Here is a 9758-nt window from a genome sequence, read left to right on the forward strand (position 1 = left end):
TTTATACAATGGCCCCTGTTGTGACAAAATAGCTCTACATGGCAATGATTTGCAGTAGGGTGACACAGATACAGAATAGGCCGTTTAATGTGAATTATGGGTAATGAATAACCAGACTTGCCAACTCGCCCTGAAGTTGGGTATAAGGTACAGTGATCCCTATGGCTACATGTATTAGTATCATATCCCTGCATTGGGTATAAGGCACAATGATCCCTATGGCTACATGTATTAGTATCATTTCCCTGCATTGGGTATAAGGCACAATGATCCCTATGGCTACATGTATTAGTATCATTTCCCTGTAATGGGTATAAGGCACAATGATCCCTATGGCTACATGCATTAGTATCATTTCCCTGCATTGGGTATAAGGCACAATGATCCCTATGGTTACATGTATTAGTATAATTTCCCTGCATTGGGTATAAGGCACAATGATCCCTATGGCTACATGTATTAGTATCACCACCCTGCATTGGGTATAAGGCACAATGATACCTATGGCTACATGTATTAGTATCATTTCCCTGCATTGGGTATAAGGTACAGTGATTCCTATGGCTACATGTATTAGTATCATTTCCCTGCATTGGGTATAAGGTACAGTGATTCCTATGGCTACATGTATTAGTATCATTTCCCTGCATTCGGTATAAGGTACAGTGATTCCTATGGCTACATGTATTAGTATCATTTCCCTGCATTGGGTATAAGGTACAGTGATTCCTATGGCTACATGTATTAGTATCATTTCCCTGCATTGGGTATAAGGCACAGTGATCCCTATGGCTACATGTATTAGTATCATTTCCCTGCATTGGGTATAAGGTACAGTGATTCCTATGGCTACATGTATTAGTATCATTTCCCTGCAATGGGTATAAGGCACAATGATCCCTATGGCTACATGTATTAGTATCATTTCCCTGCATTGGGTATAAGGCACAGTGATTCCTATGGCTACATGCATTAGTATCATTTCCCTGCATTGGGTATAAGGCACAATGATCCCTATGGCTACATGCATTAGTATCATTTCCCTGCATTGGGTATAAGGCACAATGATCCCTATGGTTACATGTATTAGTATAATTTCCCTGCATTGGGTATAAGGCACAATGATCCCTATGGCTACATGTATTAGTATCATTTCCCTGCATTGGGTATAAGGCACAATGATCCCTATGGCTACATGTATTAGTATCATATCCCTGCATTGGGTATAAGGCACAGTGATCGCTATGGCTACATGCATTAGTATAATTTCCCTGCATTGGGTATAAGGCACATTGATCCCTATGGCTACATGTATTAGTATCATATCCCTGCATTGGGTATAAGGCACAATGATCCCTATGGCTACATGTATTAGTATCATATCCCTGCATTGGGTATAAGGCACAATGATCCCTATGGCTACATGTATTAGTATCATATCCCTGCATTGGGTATAAGGCACAATGATCCCTATGGCTACATGTATTAGTATCACCACCCTGCATTGGGTATAAGGCACAATGATCCCTATGGCTACATGTATTAGTATCATATCCCTGCATTGGGTATAAGGCACAATGATCCCTATGGCTACATGTATTAGTATCACCACCCTGCATTGGGTACAAGGCACAATGATCCCTATGGCTACATGTATTAGTATCATTTCCCTGCATTGGGTATAAGGCACAGTGATTCCTATGGCTACATGCATTAGTATCATTTCCCTGCATTGGGTATAAGGCACAATGATCCCTATGGCTACATGTATTAGTATCACCACCCTGCATTGGGTACAAGGCACAATGATCCCTATGGCTACATGTATTAGTATCATTTCCCTGCATTGGGTATAAGGCACAGTGATTCCTATGGCTACATGCATTAGTATCATTTCCCTGCATTGGGTATAAGGCACAATGATCCCTATGGCTACATGTATTAGTATCATTTCCCTGCATTGGGTATAAGGCACAATGATCCCTATGGCTACATGCATTACTATAATTTCCCTGCAATGGGTATAAGGCACAATGATCCCTATGGCTACATGTATTAGCATCATGTCCCTGCATTGGGTATAAGGCACAATGATCCCTATGGCTACATGAATTAGTATCATCTCCCTGCAATGGGTATAAGGCACAGTGATCCCTATGGCTAAATGTATTAGTATTATTTCCCTGCATTGGGTATAAGGCACAATGATCCCTATGGCTACATGTATTAGTATCATTTCCCTGCATTGGGTATAAGGCACAATGATCCCTATGGCTACATGCATTAGTATAATTTCCCTGCATTGGGTATAAGGCACAATGATCCCTATGGCTACATGTATTAGTATAATATCCCTGCATTGGGTATAAGGTACAATGATCCCTATGGATACATGTATTAGTAACATTTCCCTGCATTGGGTATAAGGCACAATGGGCCTGATTCAGAGCCGTTCGCTATTTGTGGTCGTTCGTTTAAAAACAAGGGGTGGCTATTCAAATGATCCGTACGCACATTGCAGTCTGTTCACACCTCTAAGTCTGAACGAGCGTGCAAAACATACGCTCGTTTATTTGTTAAAAACGCCCCCTGGCCGCTCGCACCATACGTCATGTCCGCTATTTATTAGGTTAATCGAGTACATCGACCAGCGTATGAACTGCTCGCTATTCTTGTGGCTGGTGTTTGCTACCACAAATTTGCGAGCAGTTCTGGCTATAAAATAACCCAGTGACGTGGTCAATGACGCTGCTGTTTTAAATATACACACCCATAAAACGCCCGTTTTGACCTTTAAGCACGCCTGCGTTCGGATCTCCACTCCCCATTTTCAAGCTCCTTCCCCTGTTACCACCCACATACGCCTCATTCTGTCACTCAAAATAGCAGGCCCTCGCTATATTGCGTACCAACGTTTTTCGGCCGCACTGACTGGTTCGCGCATGCGTACTAAAAACCGTACGCATGCGCAGATGTGCAAACATCGCTCGGAACGAGCGTACTGCCGCTAACGAGCGGCTCTGAATGAGGGCCTATGATCCCTATGGCTACATGTATTAGTATCATTTCCCTGCATTGGGTATAAGGCACAATGATCCCTATGGCTACATGTATTAGTATAATTTCCCTGCATTGGGTATAAGGCACAATGATCCCTATGGCTACATGTATTAGTATCATTTCCCTGTAATGGGTATAAGGCACAATGATCCCTATGGCTACATGCATTAGTATCATTTCCCTGCATTGGGTATAAGGCACAATGATCCCTATGGTTACATGTATTAGTATAATTTCCCTGCATTGGGTATAAGGCACAATGATCCCTATGGCTACATGTATTAGTATCACCACCCTGCATTGGGTATAAGGCACAATGATACCTATGGCTACATGTATTAGTATCATTTCCCTGCATTGGGTATAAGGTACAGTGATTCCTATGGCTACATGTATTAGTATCATTTCCCTGCATTGGGTATAAGGTACAGTGATTCCTATGGCTACATGTATTAGTATCATTTCCCTGCATTGGGTATAAGGTACAGTGATTCCTATGGCTACATGTATTAGTATAATTTCCCTGCATTGGGTATAAGGCACAGTGATCCCTATGGCTACATGTATTAGTATCATTTCCCTGCATTGGGTATAAGGTACAGTGATTCCTATGGCTACATGTATTAGTATCATTTCCCTGCAATGGGTATAAGGCACAATGATCCCTATGGCTACATGTATTAGTATCATTTCCCTGCATTGGGTATAAGGCACAGTGATTCCTATGGCTACATGCATTAGTATCATTTCCCTGCATTGGGTATAAGGCACAATGATCCCTATGGCTACATGCATTAGTATCATTTCCCTGCATTGGGTATAAGGCACAATGATCCCTATGGTTACATGAATTAGTATAATTTCCCTGCATTGGGTATAAGGCACAATGATCCCTATGGCTACATGTATTAGTATCATTTCCCTGCATTGGGTATAAGGCACAATGATCCCTATGGCTACATGTATTAGTATCATATCCCTGCATTGGGTATAAGGCACAGTGATTCCTATGGCTACATGCATTAGTATCATTTCCCTGCATTGGGTATAAGGCACAATGATCCCTATGGCTACATGTATTAGTATCACCACCCTGCATTGGGTACAAGGCACAATGATCCCTATGGCTACATGTATTAGTATCATTTCCCTGCATTGGGTATAAGGCACAGTGATTCCTATGGCTACATGCATTAGTATCATTTCCCTGCATTGGGTATAAGGCACAATGATCCCTATGGCTACATGTATTTGTATCATTTCCCTGCAATGGTATAAGGCACAGTGATCCCTATGGATACATGTATTAGTATCATTTACCTGCATTGGGTATAAGGCACAATGATCCCTATGGCTACATGCATTAGTATCATGTCCCTGCATTGGGTATAAGGCACAATGATCCCTATGGCTACATGTATTAGTATCATTTCCCTGCATTGGGTATAAGGCACAGTGATTGCTATGGCTACATGTATTAGTATCATATCCCTGCATTGGGTATAAGGCACAATGATCCCTATGGCTACATGTATTAGTATCACCACCCTGCATTGGGTACAAGGCACAATGATCCCTATGGCTACATGCATTAGTATAATATCCCTGCATTGGGTATAAGGCACAATGATCCCTATGGCTATATGTATTAGTATCATTTCCCTGCATCGGGTATAAGGCACAGTGATCCCTATGGCTCCATGCATTAGTATCAATTCCCTGCATTGGGTATAAGGCACAATGATCCCTATGGCTACATGCATTAGTATCATTTCCATGCATTGGGTATAAGGCACAATGATCCCTATGGCTACATGTATTAGTATCATTTCCCTGCATCGGGTATAAGGCACAGTGATTCCGACGGCTACATGTATTAGTATCATTTCCCCTGCATTGGGTATAAGGCACAATGATCCCTATGGCTACATGCATTAGTATAATTTCCCTGCATTGGGTATAATGCACAGTGATCCCTACGGCTACATGTATTAGTATCATTTCCCCTGCATTGGGTATAAGGCACAATGATCCCTATGGCTACATATATTAGTATCATTTCCCTGCATTGGGTAAAAGGCACAGTGATCCCTATCGTTACATGCATTAGTATCATTCCCCTGCATTGGGAATAAGGCACAATGATCCCTATGGCTACATGTATTACTATCATTTCCCTGCATTGGGTATAAGGCACAATGATCCCTATGGCTACAGGCATTAGTACCATTTACCTGCATTGGGTATAAGGCACAATGATCCCTATGGCTACATGTATTAGTATAATTTCCCTGCATCGGGTATAAGGCACAATGATCCCTATGGCTACATGAATTAGTATCATTTCCCTGCATTGGGTATAAGGCACAATGATCCCTATGGCTACATGAATTAGTATCATTTCCCTGCATTGGGTATAAGGCACAATGATCCCTATGGCTACATGTAAGTATAATTTCCCTGCATTGGGTATAAGGCACAATGATCCCTATGGTTACATGTATTAGTATAATTTCCCTGCATTGGGTATAAGGCACAATTATCCCTATGGTTACATGTATTAGTATAATTTCCCTGCATTGGGTATAGGGCACAATGATCCCTATGGCTACATGTATTAGTATCATCTCCCTACAATGGGTATAAGGCACAGTGATCCCTATGGCTACATGTATTAGTATTATTTCCCTGCATTGGGTATAAGGCACAATGATCCCTATGGCTACATGTATTAGTATCATTTCCCTGCAATGGTATAAGGCACAGTGATCCCTATGGATACATGTATTAGTATAATTTACCTGCATTGGGTATAAGGCACAATGATCCCTATGGCTACATGTATTAGTATCATTTCCCTGCATTGGGTATAAGGCACAGTGATTGCTATGGCTACATGTATTAGTATCATTTCCCTGCATTGGGTATAATACACAATGATCCCTATGGCTACATGTATTAGTATCATTTCCCTGCATTGGGTATAAGGCACAATGATACCTATGGCTACATGTATTAGTATCATTTACCTGCATTGGGTATAAGGCACAATGATCCCTATGGCTACATGTATTAGTATCATTTACCTGCATCGGGTATAAGGCACAATGATCCCTATGGCTACATGTATTAGTATCATATCCCTGCATTGGGTATAAGGCACAATGATCCCTATGGCTACATGTATTAGTATCACCACCCTGCATTGGGTACAAGGCACAATGATCCCTATGGCTACATGCATTAGTATAATATCCGTGCATTGGGTATAAGGCACAATGATCCCTATGGCTACATGTATTAGTATCATTTCCCTGCATCGGGTATAAGGCACAGTGATTCCTATGGCTACATGCATTAGTATCGTTTCCCTGCATTGGGTATAAGGCACAATGATCCCTATGGCTACATGTATTACTATCATTTCCCTGCATTGGGTATAAGGCACACTGATCCCTATGGCTACAGGCATTAGTACCATTTACCTGCATTGGGTATAAGGCACAATGATCCCTATGGCTACATGTATTAGTATAATTTCCCTGCATCGGGTATAAGGCACAATGATCCCTATGGCTACATGAATTAGTATCATTTCCCTGCATTGGGTATAAGGCACAATGATCCCTATGGCTACATGAATTAGTATCATTTCCCTGCATTGGGTATAAGGCACAATGATCCCTATGGCTACATGTAAGTATAATTTCCCTGCATTGGGTATAAGGCACAATGATCCCTATGGTTACATGTATTAGTATAATTTCCCTGCATTGGGTATAAGGCACAATTATCCCTATGGTTACATGTATTAGTATAATTTCCCTGCATTGGGTATAGGGCACAATGATCCCTATGGCTACATGTATTAGTATCATCTCCCTGCAATGGGTATAAGGCACAGTGATCCCTATGGCTACATGTATTAGTATTATTTCCCTGCATTGGGTATATACTGTTGTGAATGGCCAATTGTTCTCTGTAAAGCGCTGCGGAAAATGTGTGCGCTATATAAATAACTGGTAATAAATAATAATAAATATAAGGCACAATGATCCCTATGGCTACATGTATTAGTATCATTTCCCTGCAATGGTATAAGGCACAGTGATCCCTATGGATACATGTATTAGTATCATTTACCTGCATTGGGTATAAGGCACAATGATCCCTATGGCTACATGCATTAGTATCATGTCCCTGCATTGGGTATAAGGCACAATGATCCCTATGGCTACATGTATTAGTATCATTTCCCTGCATTGGGTATAAGGCACAATGATCCCTATGGCTACATGTATTAGTATCATTTCCCTGCATTGGGTATAAGGCACAATGATCCCTATGGCTACATGTATTAGTATCACCACCCTGCATTGGGTATAAGGCACAATGATCCCTATGGCTACATGTATTAGTATCATATCCCTGCATTGGGTATAAGGCACAATGATCCCTATGGCTACATGTATTAGTATCACCACCCTGCATTGGGTACAAGGCACAATGATCCCTATGGCTACATGCATTAGTATAATATCCCTGCATTGGGTATAAGGCACAATGATCCCTATGGCTACATGTATTAGTATCATTTCCCTGCATCGGGTATAAGGCACAGTGATTCCTATGGCTACATGCATTAGTATCGTTTCCCTGCATTGTTTATAAAGCACAATGATCCCTATGGCTACATGCATTAGTATAATTTCCCTGCATTGGGTATAATGCACAGTGATCCCTACAGCTACATGTATTAGTATCATTTCCCCTGCATTGGGTATAAGGCACAATGATCCCTATGGCTACATATATTAGTATCATTTCCCTGCATTGGGTAAAAGGCACAGTGATCCCTATCGTTACATGCATTAGTATCATTCCCCTGCATTGGGAATAAGGCACAATGATCCCTATGGCTACATGTATTACTATCATTTCCCTGCATTGAGTATAAGGCACAATGATCCCTATGGCTACAGGCATTAGTACCATTTACCTGCATTGGGTATAAGGCACAATGATCCCTATGGCTACATGTATTAGTATAATTTCCCTGCATCGGGTATAAGGCACAATGATCCCTATGGCTACATGAATTTGTATCATTTCCCTGCATTGGGTATAAGGCTCAATGATCCCTATGGCTACATGAATTAGTATCATTTCCCTGCATTGGGTATAAGGCACAATGATCCCTATGGCTACCTGTATTAGTATCATTTCCCTGCATTGGGTATACGGCACAATGATCCCTATGGCTACATGCATTCTCTGATAAGTATCCGTGTGTTTTATCATGAAATAGATCTTACGAACCGCTTTAGGGCTCATTTATATCTGTACACGCCCACGTTACCGTCGTGCTCATCGGTGTTGGTGTCACACTCTCCCTGACAGGCTTTTACAAAAGTAGACAAACGCGGAATAAATAAGTGACTGGATGAAGGTGTGAATCCTCCATTTTGGATAGAGATCAGCGAATAGCACCGGTAGGAAGGGCTTCATGTACTTACATTCAAGATGTTCAAGTTCTGTGAAGAGATAATCATTGTACCAGACTTGCCTACCCTCTGGGAACTGCCCTCATCCTCCATCACTGTCCCCTCATCCTCCATCACGTCCCCTCATCCTCCATCACTGTCCCTTCATTCTCCATTACCGTCCCCTCATCCTCCATCACTGTATCATCATTCTCCATCAACGTTCCTTCATCAACGTCCCATCATCCTGTCACTATATCATCATTCTCCATCACTGACCCCTCATCCTCCATCACCGTCCCCTCATCCTCCATCACGTCCCCTCATCCTCCATCACTGTCCCTTCATTCTCCATTACCGTTCCCTCATCCTCCATCACTATATAATTCTCCATCAACGTTCCTTCATCAACGTCCCCTCATCCTGTCACTATATCATCATTCTCCATCACTGACCCCTCATCCTCCATCACCGTCCCCTCATCGTCCATCACGTCCCCTCATCCTCCATCACTGTCCCTTCATTCTCCATTACCGTCCCCTCATCCTCCATCACTATATCATTCTCCATCCTTCATCAAGATCCCCTCATCCTGTCACTATATCATCATCTCCATCACTGACCCCTCATCCTCCATCACCGTCCCCTCATCCTCCATCACCGTCCCCTCATCCTCCATCACGTCCCCTCATCCTCCATCACTGTCCCTTCATTCTCCATCACTGTCCCTTCATTCTCCATTACCGTCCCCTCATCCTCCATCACTATATCATCATTCTCCATCAACGTTCCTTCATCAAGATCCCCTCATCCTGGCACTATATCATCATTCTCCATCACTGACCCCTCAATCTCCATCACCGTCGCCTCATCCTCCATCACCGTCCCCTCATCCTCCATCACGTCCCCTCATCCTCCATCACTGTCCCTTCATTCTCCATTACCGTCCCCTCATCCTCCATCACTATATCATTCTCCATCAACGTTCCTTCATCAACGTCCCCTCATCCTGTGACTGTATCATCATTCTACATCACTGACCCCTCATCCTCCATCACCATCCCCTCATCCTCCATCACGTCATCCTCCATCACCGTCCCCTCATCCTCCAACACCGTTCCTTCATCAACGTCCCCTCATCTTCCATCACCGTTCCTTCATAAACGTCCCCTCATCCTCCATCAACGTCCCCTCATCCTCCATCAACGTTCCTTC

Source organism: Taudactylus pleione, unplaced genomic scaffold (genome assembly GCF_031769625.1).
Source record: "Taudactylus pleione unplaced genomic scaffold, aTauple2 ptg000997l, whole genome shotgun sequence".
Lineage (NCBI taxonomy): Eukaryota > Metazoa > Chordata > Amphibia > Anura > Myobatrachidae > Taudactylus > Taudactylus pleione.